The sequence below is a fragment of the Oncorhynchus clarkii genome, chromosome 13, assembly GCF_045791955.1.
Source record: "Oncorhynchus clarkii lewisi isolate Uvic-CL-2024 chromosome 13, UVic_Ocla_1.0, whole genome shotgun sequence".
Taxonomy (NCBI): domain Eukaryota; kingdom Metazoa; phylum Chordata; class Actinopteri; order Salmoniformes; family Salmonidae; genus Oncorhynchus; species Oncorhynchus clarkii.
The window spans coordinates 19,328,947-19,345,139 of NC_092159.1; positions in this window are offsets into that span (position 1 = coordinate 19,328,947).

Here is a 16,193-nt window from a genome sequence, read left to right on the forward strand (position 1 = left end):
AAACGGCTCTCTATCCACCGGATGTGTACCAAACTCACTAAAAGTGGCAGTAATAAAGCCTCTCTTGAAAAAGCCAAACCTTGACCCAGAAAATATAAAAAACTATTGGCCTATATCGAATCTTCCATTCCTCTCAAACATTTTAGAAAAGGCTGTTGCGCAGCAACTCACTGCCTCCTGAAGACAAACAATGTATACGAAATGCTTCAGTCTGGTTTAGACCCCATCATAGCACTGAGACTGCACTTGTGAAGGTGGTAAATTACCTTTTAATGGCATCAGACCGAGGCTCTGCATCTGTCCTCGTGCTCCTAGACCTTAGTGCTTCTTTTGATACCATCGATCACCACATTTTTTTGGAGAGATTGGAAACCCAAATTGGTCTACACGGACAAGTTCTGGCCTGGTTTAGATCTTATCTGTTGGAAAGATATCAGTTTGTCTCTGTGAATGGTTTGTCCTCTGACAAATCAACTGTAAATTTCGGTGTTCCTCAAGGTTCTGTTTTAGGACCACTATTGTTTTCACTATATATTTTACCTCTTGGGGATGTAATTCGAAACCATAATGTTAAATTTCACTGCTATGCGGATGACACACAACTGTACATTTCAATGAAACATTGTGAAGCCCCAAAATTGCCCTCGCTAGAAGCATGTGTATCAGACATAAGGAAGTGGATGGCTGCAAACTTTCTACTTTTAAACTCGGACAAAACAGAGATGCTTGTTCTAGGTCCCAAGAAACAAAGAGATCTTCTGTTGAATCTGACAATTAATCTTGATGGTTGTACAGTCGTCTCAAATAAAACTGTGAAGGACCTCGGCGTTACTCTGGACCCTGATCTCTCTTTCGAAGAACATATCAAGACCATTTCAAGGACAGCTTTTTTCCATCTACGTAACATTGCAAAAATCAAAAACTTTCTGTCCAAAAATGATGCAGAAAAATTAATCCATGCTTTTGTCACTTCTAGGTTAGACTACTGCAATGCTCTACTTTCCGGCTAACCGGATAAAGCACTAAATAAACTTCAGTTAGTGCTAAATACGGCTGCTAGAATCCTGACTAGAACCAACAAATTTGATCATATTACTCCAGTGCTAGCCTCCCTACACTGGCTTCCTGTCAAAGCAAAGGCTGATTTCAAGGTTTTACTGCTAACCTACAAAGCATTACATGGGCTTGCTCCTACCTATCTCTCTGATTTGGTCCTGCCGTACATACCTACACGTACACTATGGTCACAAGACGCAGGCCTCCTAATTGTCCCTAGAATTTCTAAGCAAACAGCTGGAGGCAGGGCTTTCTCCTATAGAGCTCCATTTTTATGGAACGGTCTGCCTACCCATGTCAGAGACGCAAACTCGGTCTCAACCTTTAAGTCTTTACTGAAGACTCATCTGTTCAGTGGGTCATATGATTGAGTGTAGTCTGGCCCAGGAGTGGGAAGGTGAACGGAAAGGCTCTGGAGCAACGAACCGCCCTTGCTGTCTCTGCCTGGCCGGTTCCCCTCTTTCCACTGGGATTCTCTGCCTCTAACCCTATTACAGGGGCTGAGTCACTGGCTTACTGGGGCTCTCTCATACCGTCCCTGGAAGGGGTGCGTCACCTGAGTGGGTTGATTCACTGATGTGGTCATCCTGTCTGGGTTGGCGCCCCCCCTTGGGTTGTGCCGTGGCGGAGATCTTTGTGGGCTACACTCAGCCTTGTCTCTGGATGGTAAGTTGGTGGTTGAAGATATCCCTCTAGTGGTGTGGGGGCTGTGCTTTGGCAAAGTGGGTGGGGTTATATCCTTCCTGTTTGGCCCTGTCCGGGGGTGTCCTCGGATGGGGCCACAGTGTCTCCTGACCCCTCCTGTCTCAGCCTCCAGTATTTATGCTGCAGTAGTTTATGTGTCGGGGGGCTAGGGTCAGTTTGTTATATCTGGAGTACTTCTCCTGTCCTATTCGGTGTCCTGTGTGAATTTACGTGTGCTCTCTCTAATTCTCTCTTTCTCTCTTTCTTTCTCTCTCTCGGAGGACCTGAGCCCTTAGGACCATGCCCCAGGACTACCTGACATGATGACTCCTTGCTGTCCCCAGTCCACCTGACTGTGCTGCTGCTCCAGTTTCAACTGTTCTGCCTTATTATTATTCAACCATGCTGGTCATTTATGATCATTTGAACATCTTGGCCATGTTCTGTTATAATCTCCACCCGGCACAGCCAGAAGAGGACTGGCCACCCCACATAGCCTGGTTCCTCTCTAGGTTTCTTCCTAGGTTTTGGCCTTTCTAGGGAGTTTTTCCTAGCCACCGTGCTTCTACACCTGCATTGCTTGCTGTATGGGGTTTTAGGCTGGGTTTCTGTACAGCACTTTGAGATATCAGCTGATGTACGAAGGGCTATATAAATACATTTGATTTGATTTTGATTTGATTTTCTCCATAGGTACACTTCAACTATGACAGACAAAATGAGAAAAAATATCCAGAAAATCACATTGTAGGATTTTTAATGAATTTATTTGCAAATTATGGTGGAAAATAAGTATTTGGTCACCAACAAACAAGCAAGATTTCTGGCTCTCACAGACCTGTAACTTCTTCTTTAAGAGGCTCCACTCTGTCCTCCACTCGTTACCTGTATTAATGGCACCTGTTTGAACTTGTTATCAGTATAAAAAGACACCTGTCCACAACCTCAAAGTCACACTCCAAACTCCACTATGGCCAAGACCAAAGAGCTGTCAAAGGACACCAGAAACAAAATTGTAGACCTGCACCAGGCTGGGAAGACTGAATCTGCAATAGGTAAGCAGCTTGGTTTGAAGAAATCAACTGTGGGAGCAATTATTAGGAAATGGAAGACATACAAGACCACTGATAATCTCCCTCGATCTGGGGCTCCACGCAAGATCTCACCCCGTGGGGTCAAAATGATCACAAGAACGGTGAGCAAAAATCCCAGAACCACACCTAGTGAATGACCTGCAGAGAGCTGGGACCAAAGTAACAAAGCCTACCATCAGTAACACACTACGCTGCCAGGGACTCAAATCCTGCAGTGCCAGACGTGTCCCCCTGCTTAAGCCAGTACATGTCCAGGCCCGTCTGAAGTTTGCTAGAGAGCATTTGGATGATGCAGAAGAAGATTGGGAGAATGTCATATGGTCAGATGAAACCAAAATATAATTTTGGTAAAAACTCAACTCGTCGTGTTTGGAGGACAAAGAATGCTGAGTTGCATCCAAAGAACACCATACCTACTGTGAAGCATGGGGGTGGAAACATCATGCTTTGCGGCTGTTTTTCTGCAAAGGGACCAGGACGACTGATCCGTGTAAAGGAAAGAATGAATGGGGCCATGTATCGTGAGATTTTGAGTGAAAACCTCCTTCCATCAGCAAGGGCATTGAAGATGAAACGTGGCTGGGTCTTTCAGCATGACAATGATCCCAAACACACCGCCCGGGCAACGAAGGAGTGGCTTCGTAAGAAGCATTTCTAGGTCCTGGAGTGGCCTAGCCAGGCTCGAGATCTCAACCCCTTAGAAAATCTTTGGAGGGAGTTGAAAGTCCGTGTTGCCCAGCAACAGCCCCAAAACATCACTGCTCTAGAGGAGATCTGCATGGAGGAATGGGCCAAAATACCAGCAACAGTGTGTGAAAACCTTGTGAAGACTTACAGAAAACGTTTGACCTCTGTCATTGCCAACAAAGGGTATATAACAAAGTTTTGAGATAAACTTTTGCTATTGACCAAATACTTATTTTCCACCATAATTTGCAAATAAATTCATTAAAAATCCTACAATGTGATTTTCTGGATTTTTTTTTCTCATTTTGTCTGTCATAGTTGAAGTGTACCTATGATGAGAATTACAGGCCTCTCTCATATTTTTAAGTGGGAGAACTTGCACAATTGGTGGCTGACTAAATTATTTTTTGCTCCACTGTATATACTGTACTGTATATCATCTACTGCATCTTTATGTAATAGATGTAGCACTAGCCACTTTAAACTATGCCACTTTGTTTACATACCCTACATTACTCATCTCATATGTATATACTGTACTCGATACCATCTACTGCATCTTGCCTATGCCGTTCTGTACCATCACTCATTCATATATCTTTATGTACATATTCTTTATCCCTTTATCCCTTGTGTATAAGATAGTAGTTTTGGAATTGTTAGGTTAGATTACTTGTTGGTTATTACTGCATTGTCAGAACTAGAAGCACAAGCATTTCGCTACACTTGCATTAACATCTACTGACAAATAAAATTTGATTTGATTTACATTAGGAATAGTATCTTCCTATCTTACATTAGTCTGCAAATGTGATGATAGATGCATGCAATCCTTTATTATAAAGGTGCAATTTGATGGTGAAAATAGCTTCCTTAAACTTAAAACTCATGAGATGCCTATGGATGTCCAGCCAGGTCACCCATAATACAATCGGTATTAGACGTCCATCCATGTTCATGGACTTCGGGAGATGATGTGGAAACTGGCCACTAGGGGCAACAGTGAGCGCTGTTACCTTAAAGTAGGTTTCGGTTTTACTCGGGTGTTGTGGATAGGGATGGCAGATTGGTGTAAGCATCTGGTGCAAAAGATCTGCCTCTGGTGTGAAGTGTTGCATGTTCAAATCCAGCGATAGAAAGTTGTATTTGAGATTTTTCTTTTTAGCCTTAACTCTTACCTTAACCATTTTGAGTAAATGCCTAAACTTAACTCTAACCATAAAAATTTACAATTTGACATTTGAGAAACATGGACGAACGTCTAAATCTGACGTGAGACTGAGAGATTTTAGCGTCGGTGTTTGAAATCGGTCTAGTTGTGACTTGATAGCATTTATTATGCATTTATTTCACATTGCACTGTATGCATGCACTGTTCCACAAGTAAATGTGTCAAATTGTACATACAGTTCCACAGACATTTAAACCTAATATTGCGGTGATAATTAGTGGAGAGGCAACTATAACGCTGAGGAAGATGAAGACATACCGTAGAGAGCATCTGGATGTCCCGTTGAAAGAGCAAGACATCTCAGGGAGACAGGGACATGTAATCGCTCAGCCTTCACTGCTAGGAGAGCCCGAGTTGAGCAGGACGTTCCATTGAAATAGGGAGAGTCTCGGGAAGAGAGGGATGTGAACTTTTATGGATGCAAGGATGTCTCCGTCGGTGAAAGCCAAATAGAACAATGAGCAGAAGTGTAACCAGTTAGACGGATTCCGTTGTGATTTGCATTTTGCCTGTACATTTCATAATATACAGTACCAGTCAAAAGTTTGGCCACCTACTCATTCCAGCGTTTTTCTCATTTCTTACTATTTTCTACATTGTAGAAATATATCAACGGCATCCTCCCGGCTACCCTAGACACACTCCAATTCGCATACCGCCCAAACATATCCACAGATGACGCAATCTCAATCACACTCCACACCGCCCTTTCCCACCTGGACAAATGGAACACCTATGTGAGAATGCTGTTCATTGACTACAGCTCAGCGTTCAACACCATAGTGTCCACGAAGCTCATCACTAAGCTAAGGACCCTGGGACTAAATACCTCCCTCTGCAACTGGATCCTGGACCTCCTGACGGGCCGCCCCCAGGTGGTACAGGTAGGGAACAACACGTCTGCCATGCTGATTCTCAACACTACTTAGTCCCTTCCTGTACTCCATGTTCGCCCGCGACTCCAACACCATCATTACGTTTGCTGAAGACACAACAGTGGTAGGCTTGATCACCGACAACGATGAGACAGCCAACAGGAAGGAGGTCAGAGAAGTGGAAGTGTGGTGCCAGGACAACAACCTCTCCCTCAATGTGAGCAAGACAAATGAGCTGATCGTGGACTACAGGAAAAGGCGGGACCGAACAGGCACACATTATCATCGACGGGGCTGTAGTGGAGCGGGTCGAGAGTTCCTTGGTGTCCACATCACCAACAGTATCATTGTCCGAACACACCAAGAAAGTCGTGAAGAGGGCACGACAACACCTTTTCCCCCTCAGGAGACTGAAAAGATTTGGCATGGGTCGCCATATCCTCAAGAAGTTCTACAACTGCACCATCGAGAGCATCTTGACCGGTTGCATCACCGCCTGTTATGTCAACTGTTTGAGCATCTGACCTTAAGGCGCTACAGAGAGCAGTGCGTTTGGCCCAGTACATTACTGGTGCCAAGCTTCCTGCCATCCAGGACCTATATAATAAGTGGTGTCACAGGAAATCCCCCAAAATTGTCAGAGACTGCAGTCACGAAAGTCTGGTACCACAAGTTTAGTACCAAAAGGCTCATTAACAGCTTCTACACCCAATCCATAAGACTGCTGAACAATTAACCAAATAGCCACTGGACTATTTACATTGTCACCCCCCTCCCCCTCCATTTGTTTTGTACACTGCTGCTACTCACTGTTTATTATCTATGCATAGTCACTTCACCCCTACCTGCATGTACTAATTACCTCGATTAACCTGTTCTCCCGCACATTGACGCGGTACCGGTACCCCCTATATATAGCCTCGTTATTGTTATTATATTGTGTTTCTTTGTATTATTTTTTACTTTAGTTTATTTGGAAAATATTTTCTTAACTCTTCTTGAACTGCACTGTTGGTTAAGGGCTTGTATTTCACGGTAAGTTCTACACTTGTTGTATTCGACGCATGTGACAAATAAAGTTTGATTTGATTTTGATTTGATAATAATGAAGACAACAAAACTATGAAATAACTCATGTGGAATCATGTAGTAACAAAAAAAGTGTTAAACAAATCCAAATATATTTTATATTTGAGATTCTTCAAAGTAGCCTTGATGACAGCTTTGCACACTCTTGGCATTCTCTCAACCAGCTTCACCTGGAATGCTTTTCCAACAGTCTTGTAGGAGTTCCCACTGCTGAGCACTTGTTGGCTGCTTTTCCTTCACTCTGCAGTCCAATACATCCAAACCATCTCAATTGGTTTGAGGTCGGGTGATTGTGGATGCAGCACTCCATCAGTCTCTGATGCAGCACTCCATCAGTCTCACAGGTGTCCCGCTTTGACTGAAAGCAGTCAGAGCGGGACACCTGTGTAGTGTACAGTTCCTAATCAGCAAAGGTGTGCCTCTGCTCCCTCCTTGCATAACATCACACAAAGCCAGACAGCAGACATCTGACACATTGCAACTTGAGTCACAGACACATTGCTCATCAGATAAAGTCATAATGATACAGTATCTTATTAACACATCATACCGTTGTTACTCTTTTTAGCGGTCTCCTTACTCACTCTCTCCCTCACCACTCTCTTTCATAACTTCCTCTCTCTCTCTGATATTATCTAGACTTTTATCGAATACAATCATTATATACATCATACATTATGTATACAAAAGTATGTGGACACCCTTTCAAATTAGTGGATATGGCTATTTCAGCCACACCCGTTGCTAACAGGTGTATAAAAATCGAGCACATAGCCATGCAATCTCCATAAACTAACATTGGCAGTAGAATGGCCTTACTGAAGATCTCAGTGACTTTCAACATGGCAATGTCATAGGATGCCAAACAAGTCAGTTTGTCAAATTTCTGTTCTGCTAGAGCTGCCCTGGTCAACAGTAAGTGCTGTTATTGTGAAGTGGAAACATCTAGGAGCACAACTGCTCAGCCGCAAAGTAGTAGACCACACAAGCTTACAGAACAGGACCGGCGAGTGCTAAAGTACTCGGTTGCAACACCCACTACCGAGTTCCAAACTGCCTCTGGAAGCAACGTCAGCACAATAACTGTTTGTCAACCCTAAGATCACCATGTGCAATGTCAAGCTTCGGCTGGAGTGGTGTAAATAAAGCTTGCCGCTATTGGACTCTGGAGCAGTGGAAACGCGTTCTCTGGAGTGATGAATTACGCTTCGCCGTCTGACGGACAAATCTGGGTTTGGTGGATGCCAGGAGAACGCTGCCTGCCCCGAATGCGTAGTGCCAACTGTAAAGTTTGGTGGAGAAGGAATAATGTTCTGGGCTGTTTTTCATGGTTGGGCTAGGCCCATTAGTTCCAGTGAAGGGACATCTTAATGCTACAGCATACAATGACATTCGAGACGATTCTCTGCTTCCAGCTTTGTGTCAAACAGTTTGGGGAAGGCCCTTTCCTGTTTCAGCATGACAATGCCCCTGTGCACAAAGCGAGGTCCATACAAGAACATTTTTACTGGCCTGCACAGAGCCCTGACCCTCAACTCCATCAAACACCTTTGGGATGAATTGGAACGCCGGCTGCGATCCAGGCCTAATCGCCCAACATCAGTGCCAGACCTCACTAATGCTCTTGTGGCTGAATGGAAGCAAGTCTCCGCAGCAATGTTCCAACATCTAGTGGAAAGCCTTCCCAGTAGAGTGGAAGCTGTTATAGCAGCAAAGGGGGGACCAATTATGTTCGACAAGCAGGTGTCCACATACTTTTGGTCAGTGTAGTTAAATAGACGGACATGTTCCCGTTAACAATTATGATAATAATAAACTAAATGTAATGACTGTTAACTGTTGAACATTTGGAACTGGCTCCAATATACCGTTTGCAATTGATAGCGCTAAGCTTCTATAGAGCTGTAAACTGAGAATAAAGGTTCTGACCGAGACTGTAGCTACAGACCTGTACAGTTTCTGACTGAGGGCCCATCTTGTTCAACCCCTCAGTGCGGATGTTGATAAGGAGCCGACCGCCAGTGAAGATGACGATGGGGACAGGAGGAGGCCAAACGATGACCTCCTGGGTAAAGTGGCTATTATTCAGAACGATACAGACCGGACATCCTGGTAACTGAATGGCTCAGATCATGCGCATCTCTCTCTCTCTCTCTCTCTCTCTCTCTCTCTCTCTCTCTCTCTCATTCTCTCTCTGTTTCTTTGTAACAGAAAGCCCAATCAGAAATAACCTGCCTTGGGTCCTATGTGATTCTTCTTTGTAATTATTCCTAACTTTACCTTTTATTTATTATTTCTACACTCGCAATAACATCTGCTAACCATGTGTATGTGACCAATAACATTTGATTTGATATGATTTGATCATGTTATGGGTATGCTTGTCATCGGCAAGGACTAGGGATTTTTATTTTTATATAAAAAACCCAGAATGGAGCTAAGCACAGGCAACATCTTAGAGGAAAAACCAAAGCCAAATGCTGGATAATGTATGTAACTCTGAGCCGGATGCTGGATAATGGATGTAACTCTGAGCCGGATGCTGGATAATGGATGTAACTCTGAGCCGGATGCTGGATAATGGATGTAACTCTGAGCCGGATGCTGGATAATGGATGTAACTCTGAGCCGGATGCTGGATAATGGATGTAACTCTGAGCCGGATGCTATATTGGATGTAATACAGTTACAGCTTCTACTAAATTAACGGAAGCTCATTTTTGTTTGTTTTTGCTGTTCTCCAAAGAGCATTTTAGAGTTTTTAAATTGAGTAGAAATGCTTTAACTTCACAAAAAATCTGAACTGACACCATTGGTTGACCTTAACAAGGACCCCAAGTCCAGTGGAAGCAAAATATCCCCATAACATCAAAGATCCATATTTTAGTGTAGGAATGAGGTACATTTCTCCATATGCTCCTGTTTTTCAATGCCAAACCCACTACTGGTATGCGTGGCCAAAGAGCTCTACTTTCATGTCATCTGACCATAGCACCGGTTCCAATCCACGTGCTAAGGATCTGGAAAGATTCTGTATGGAGGAACGGTCTAAGATCCCGCCACTTTTTCTCCAATCAATCATATCATTTTTAGCACGGGTAGGGTGCTAGAGTATCGAAAACAAGGGTGCCAATCATTTTGACCCCTATCTTTTTGAGATTTGTTTTATTACTTGTTAAACATCATCTCTTTCTCTGAGTATTGTATTAGTATGATAAAAGGCATGAGCTGGCACACGCCCTAAAAAAGGTTGGTAGAAGTGCTGACTAACGGCAAGTCAACTGTATGCTATAAAAATAAATAAAGAGAGTTGCACACTCTATATACTAGCTCCTAGTAATTTATTGGGTTTATACAGGTATCTATTATGTTACTCTACCAAGGAAAGGAGGTAACATCGAGATCCTGCTACTACAGAGGGAGGCTTACTGGATCTATCTAAAAACACTGACCTCTAGTGGTCTGACCACTGACTTTGACCTCAGGCACATTTTATGAACAAAAGATTACATGTAACAAAGATTAAATGAAATGGGAACAATAAAATATGTACATGAAATTTAAAAAAAAAATTGTATGTTGATGCTATTACTATGTACAATATCTAATTATGTTGCAATATGATAACAATAGCCTAATATATTCAACATGCTGTAAACTATTGTCTTTTTAACAGTAAAACATGTTTAATCCTCATCACCCTAATTACTATGACACACCCCTCACTATTGTCATTGGTTGCACTAATGCACTGTTTGTCTACATAACCTGGTTCAAGCATTTATGACATTACCCTGAAGAAGGCACAGTGATGCCAAAACGTTGGTAGTTTACCCAATAAATTACTGGGAGCTTGTATGTCGAGCGTTAGACTCCCTTTATTTATTTATTTTGCAATTGTATTAGTATAAAATAATATCATTTCCCAATTGTATTTTAGCATAGAATATAGCTCAGTATTTGTATTATTTATATTTTATATTATTTTGGGGCTAATCTTCATCAAGGGTGCCAATAATTATGGACCTGACTGTATGTGTTGATTTAGCTATGCAGGTTTTTTTCTCATTTTGTTGCCCTTCCAGAATAGAACAAATGTGCGTTCCAAATTAAAACAGGTGGTTCAGGTTCAATGGATGCCATTGAATTATTGCCCCCTTCTGAATAACAAAATCTGTGACTGATTCGCAGGAAATACATTTGTAATATTGCCCCGAATTTTATGTCCTCAAAGTGAGCGTTCATCCACAATACTCTATCATCATTCCCCATCTGGGTTATGAATACATTCAACAGACTCATACTCTCAGACGAGCTGGCACCTCCACCAATCATCCCATCGAGTTCTTAACAGTGAATTTGTCTTGGATCACGACAACCCCAATGACGTTACAGAGTACAGTCCGCTAGCAGTGAAAAAAAGTCCAACCTTAGCTCAACACCCATGATTAATTAGGCTGACTCCATAAGCTAGAATATCAAGAAGGACAAACGTCAACAGGGACAGTATAATTTGTTTAGATCATTATTGTTTGCTTTAACCTGCCAGGAGTGGAAGATGGGCAGGGTTTACTCTTTTGCAATTACTCTAATAGTTCCACTGCACCAGACAAGCTCAATCAAGCCCAGATATTTGATTTCAAATAGTCAGCAAACCTGGGTTTAAATATCTATAAAATACAATATTTCACTAGAGTCCCACAGAATGGATGCAATACAGTACTGTATATTTTCTGACCTATACTTTGATAAGGCTAATACAGATGTAGGATCTTAATTTGATCACCCTGTTGCTGGATAACTTTCCTGTAAAGCAGGAAATGTCAAACTTGTTGTGTATTTAAGGTTTGACATTTCAGACTTGTATCAACCCTTACAAAATATTAATTAATTATAACCTACATAAAAATGTAAATGTCCTTTTGCTGCAGGATTCTTTTCCTGCTGTAGCAAACTGGCTCAAATTAAGATCCTACATCGGTACTTTAATATGGGTCTTACCCAGAAACCGTAACCTGCAATGGACAGCATTGTAGAAAATCTTATGCTAACCAAACTGGGGCAATCAGTTACAGTATGACTCTGATCAAAAGTTCAGAGAACATATAAAAATAATTCCACACATAGAGAAAAAGCAAAATGTTGACTCAGCAATAGCTTCAACTCTGGGGTTTCCCTGTCCTAATTAGAAAACATGTTTAAGGTGTACATCCACAGATGAGTACACACACAACATAGCCAGGAAACAAATAGGCTTTTTTTTGGAAATGTAGATATAGGCACCCACAGGCGGGCAAGCATTTGTAATGGCTCATTAAGGGTTTAAAAAAACGTATCCCCTTAACCCTATCAGTCCCGAGACCCCGGCAAAAATCGGCTTTTCATTTATCTGACTTTCATTTATCTGCATATCCAGCCCATATATTTAGCCTCACAATTAAGTGTATTACCATTTTCTATTCAGGGCAACCCGGGCTACAAGTACAACACAAAACAATTTGATACAAACCGTTCTATTCATAAGTACCATTGACAATTGTCAATAAAAAAAAAAAGATCAGCCAAAGCAAAAACCTGGAGGGAAAAAAATGAATGTATATGAATGCTGTAAGTGCAGAAATGGTTTGCTCAGTGGGAAATTAATATCCAATTAGTCAGTGTGTGGAGTTTGTAGTTTGTAGTTTCTTACAGTATTTTAGACACTATGTCCTGGGATTTCCTATGATCTTCTATGTAGAAGACACCCTTACCTTCAACAACTCTTCTGTAGCTTGTGAGCGTCAGAGCAAAACATGTTACATGTTCATGAGAGTCAGTTTTTAATAGATAGCTTTTACTGTAATAGTTTGTAGCTTAAACCATTCAGACTCTACAGATGTTTTTGTAAAAAGACCCGGCCCGGGACCCCTTCGGTATCCACCGTTGTCTCTCAAACACCGTTCTAGCTCAGCCCTCGTTAATCAGGTAATAGATTCATCCAATGGTCCATCCCATAAGTCTGTAGCTCAAACACACAGTATTTAAAAGGGGTTAGAAGTCCAAAGAGCGCCGGCGTTATGGTGGGACTCATTGGGTTAATGCCAACAATGAACAGTTTATTTATACATTGTCAACATGTATACCAAGAGTTTAAAGTCTCTCTTTCTCTCTTTCTGCCCTCTTCTTTCACTCTATCTGCCCACCTCCCACTCCTCTTTCTCTCTTTCTGTCCCTTCTCATCTCTCTCTGCCCCCTTCCCTCTCGCTCTCTTTCTGTCTCCATCTCTTCTCTCTCTCTCCCTCTCTTTCTGCCCCTCTCTCTCTCTCTCTGTTCCTTCTCTCCCCCCTCTCTTCCTTTGCTCTCTTTTTCCATCACACATGTTCTGTCTCTTCCCCTCTCTCTTTCACTTTCTAAAGCTATTCTTCTGGTGTCTTCGGTGATTGGACATTAGCTATTTGCCTCTAGCTCCGAGAAGGGGTGATAACTTCAAACGTCTCCTGGTTTATTGGCATTAGCGGGGCTACGATGAGAGTGAACAAAAGCGAGGTAAAACGCTGCCACGGGAGAGGCGACTAACAGTCTATTTGCACATGTCCTTGCACCGTGCAGCCTAGAGTAATTATCTATCTCTCCGGGAGTCAAACGCTGAGCACTATAATGGCAACATTGTGCTACAAATGTGACCATCTTTTAGATATGAATCATTATTCTTCCATTTCCCTCATCTGTCTTTGAGTAATTGATGGTTGGTGGTACAGGATCCATCACAGACATCAGAGACTGAGCTATTTAAAGGCTGTGTACGTCTTTACCACCCGGCACCAGTGCATGTCATTATGACTTCAGCAAGTAACCATTCGTTTCAATGTCTTTTGTGTCACTGGCAGCAGTACTGAAGAATGTAATTATTTACATTAAAACCCTTTATAGACACTAACTATTTATTTTGTATTATGCACTATTTATTCAGGGAAAAACCATTGAGACCACGATCTCATTCCCAAGGGTGCCCTGATCACAACAATACAACAACCAATACAATGTAAAACAAAACAGCAATCAACACAAAACACACCACTCATAAAAACAGTTTACAGTTCTCAGTTACTAGGTCCATTTAACACCCTAACATTCAAAATACAGAACCATGTCTACCATTAACCTGAACATACAGTCCCAGTAGCTGGCACTAGATCATTATAACATACTGTACACCCCAAATATCTGCTGACAGAAACTACTGTACATGATTGACACCTAAACTGATGGAAGATGTGAAATTGAGGTGTCATCTCTTCCCCCAGTGTGCAGAGAAATAATCAGCCGGTCAATTCCTCCTATAGCCAAGTCCCAATTAAGGCCCCAGTAAGGCAGATGGAGATATGTTAATTGTCACAGAAGAGGGAAGGTCAGAGAGGAGAACCAGGGAGCCTAATTGGCTGAGGTTCCCGTGTAGCCTATCACATCGCACATCAAACTCGCTTTGGTGGGGAGTCTTTTGTTCTGGGTAAAATCCCACATAATTCCATGTACATGTGAAATGAAAGCGTGGGCTAAGCTAGGTTGTATCATCCACTGCTGTACCACCATTAAAGACTCACTGCCTCATGATCTTTTAGCTGCATGGACTTTCCCTTTGAACATGGAAATCGACCGCGAGTTGTAACGTTCGTCATAATGATCGGACCAAGGCGCAGCGTGGTTCTCTTTTTAATGAATGAACAACAAACAACCAACCAAACGAACGAACCGTGAAGCTGTACAAACTAGTGCTGACAGGCAACTAAACATAGACAAGATCCCACAATTAACAATGGGGAAAATGGCTACCTAAATATGATCAACGATAAACAGCTGTCTCTGATTGGGAACCATATCAGGCCAACAGACATACAAAAACCCTAGATGATAAAAACCCTAGACATACAACAACTAGAGTACCCATCCCTAGTCACACCCTGACCTAACCAAAATATATAGAAAAACAGATAATCTAAGGTCAGGGCGTGACACGAGTGGGATGCTGTGTTTCCTCCTTTTGAATGGTACACATTGTCTAAGACCAAAGGAGGGAAGTAATGAGTGTAGCTTGCTATCCACCTTCCTTGGACTCCCTTTGCAACAAGGAAACCATGGGTGTGGTTAAATGTCTCCTTTTAATGGTACACATTTTCTAAGACTAAATGAAGGAATTGTATCTAGCTACCATCTACTCAGTGTTTCCGTTACACTCTATAAAGTAATTGTTATAGTTAGTTAGCCACCTTCTACACATGACTTTGGCAATGTCTCATTTTGAATGGTACCAATGTTCTGAGTCTAAGGAGGGAATTGTTGTAGCTAACTAGCAAAGGCCTTTAGAGAGGTACACATTTTCTTACACACGACAGTATAAAGGAATTGTTACAGCTACTGTTAGGCACCTTATTAATTTGGCAGTGGAATGTACAAAGAGAGTTGGACAGCTAATCTGCTGTCGTTAAAGATATCTCATTCATTAAGAGGAAAACCTAATTGGTGTAGCAGTAGACCAAATTGCCCGAACGAGTTTACAGCGCTTTGGATTAGGTAATTACTATCAATTACTGTGCCTCATCATACATTTTACTTATGCAGCAGGTAGCCTAGTGGTTAGAGCATTGGGCCAGTTACTGAAGGGTTGCTGGATCAAATCCCCCCAGCAAATCTGTTATTCTACCCCTGAACAAGGCAGTTAACTCACTCTTCCCCCACAGGCTGTCATTGTAAATAAAAATGTGTTCTCAACGGACTTTTCTAGTTCAATTTAAAACAAATAATAAAGCTTTACTTTGAGCATACACCCCCAAATAGAGTGAAGTCAAGTTGCTCCAATAGACAAGCTCAATTTCTGTAATTTCACCAATAGAAAAAGACTGTTGCTGTAAGAAACAAATTGATGATCGAGCAAGGATTTCTCTTCTCTTGGGGAAATTGGCAACACCTGAGTGAGAAAAAAAAAGTTTACCTATAAAATAGAGCAGAGTTAAGACAGGTCACATCTCTAAGATAAAAATAGATTCTGTATTTTAGCAGTATTATTTTGTGAATGTGGGATGAGCTGCCAGAGAGCAAAGGTTAGAGAAGAGTTATTAATCTTGTTTTGACACCAAGAGGAGGAACGTCAGATGAATATTCTACACAAGCAGTCAAAACTCGGACTGAAAATAGCTAGAGTCAACAGGTCTTGGTTTGCACAGCTCGAAAAAAAAACAAACGTGCCTCTGTCAATACCATCATAGAACAGGTTTCTTAAAGATGATTTAAAATCATACTGTAACTTATTTTGTACGCATTATTCAATTAATTTAATGCAAATAATAAAGAAATACCTGTCATCTAAAGTATTGTATTGATACTTGCTATATGAGCCAAATTAGAATTCCCACCAAGTGGGTTAACCCTATTGGTGAGATGAGTAGGGTGTTTGCTGTTCACGTCAGCCACCCAGGTTCCCTGCCCCGCCGTTCGCTAAGTTGG